The sequence below is a fragment of the Nanorana parkeri genome, unplaced genomic scaffold, assembly GCF_000935625.1.
Source record: "Nanorana parkeri isolate BGI_ZX_2015 unplaced genomic scaffold, ASM93562v1 scaffold207, whole genome shotgun sequence".
Classification (NCBI taxonomy): Eukaryota; Metazoa; Chordata; class Amphibia; order Anura; family Dicroglossidae; genus Nanorana; species Nanorana parkeri.
The window spans coordinates 1750684-1752146 of record NW_017306475.1 but is presented as its reverse complement, the minus strand read 5'-3'; positions in this window follow the sequence as shown (position 1 = coordinate 1752146).

The following is a 1463-nucleotide window of genomic DNA, read 5'->3' as shown; positions in this document are numbered from 1 at the left end:
AGAGGTGGTAGGTTACCACCACAAATTATGTTAATTTGCGCTGGCTTATTCAACCCGGTAGTATCTTTTCCCAATCTTATTCGGATTTTGGCCAATTTTGGTGCCGTTCCGTCTCCAAGTGAACCCTTTAAGGTCTAAAATACTTAATGTCTCCCTGCCATCCCATGCCCTCTCAATTATCCAACACTTTTCTTATGCATGGGTTCATGAAAAGTTGCCCTATCTTAGGGTCTTTTTTTTTTTAAACAAAGTATTATGACACTTTAGATCAAGCCAACTATCCTTCACTGTTTAAGCACTTTCATGACCTTCTGACCACCTGGAATGATTAGAACATTTCCTAGATGGGCAGAATTGCTGCAGTGAAGAGGTCTCTCCTCCCTCAGATCTTCTACTACACAAGGCAGTGCCCACGGTATCATATACATGCTCTTCAGGCTCAGAAATCTAGGTTTGAAGCCAAGAGTCTCACAAGCGGTTATGTTCCGACCAAAATTATCGAGTGGTCTGGGTCTCGCCCATATGATAAAATATTAAAATGTTGCCCACATTAGTCAGCTGGCGATGCGACACAGGATGTTCTGTTTTTTCGCTAGAGGCTTATCTTTGTCACCCCATTTCAGTCAATAACCTTCTATAGTTGCAACTTCGTTGGTGCAGAGGGATTGGCATTCCTATTACAATACATTCTTTGAAATTGTGGGATGACATGAAATACTCGGGGTACTTCTCATTCTCCCTTACCTTAATTGGTAACCCTTCCTTTGCAGCCAGCTTGCTGAACCCCAGAGCATACCTTCACTGGATTGACTGTAATCTACTCACACTGGCCAAGCTAATCGATTCCACAGGCATTAAAGCCTTTTCGCACACTGCAAGAAAGAGATCATCTTCCCTCAGGGGGAACTGTTTCGGCATCTTCAAAATGAAGCATTTCCCTGCAACTTTGCGGAGCATGTATCCTGACCTCTCAAAGAAAATGCAGTTTTAACACCTCTGCGCCTCAGATCCCCATGCTCCTGGTGTGATTTCCTTTACTCTCAACATCCCAAGCCTCTCTGCCACCCTACAACATTAAGTTGGAGTCAGAGCTTGGTGGTGGCATCAATTAACAACTGGACCCAGATTTTGGCTGACATGTCAAAAAGCTCCTTCACGATATCTGCTTTTGAAACAAACTATAAGCTACTTCAGCAGTGGTATCATAAAATCCCACCTGTGAGGGAATCTAATTGGAGGGCCTCCTACATTACACTCCTAAACAAGAAGCCCTTTTAAGCTGCTCAAGCACATTTTTACAGCTGATCAACATGCGATTGTGCAGTCTTGACAAAGTCATGGCCCACCAAGAGCATAAAAAATGCACACATTTTAGGCCTCCTGGTTAGGTTGTTGTGCTCTAACAAAATTTTCTCTCACTGTGATTGAACCCACGTTCGAACTTCATTGGGCAAGCCCCCCCC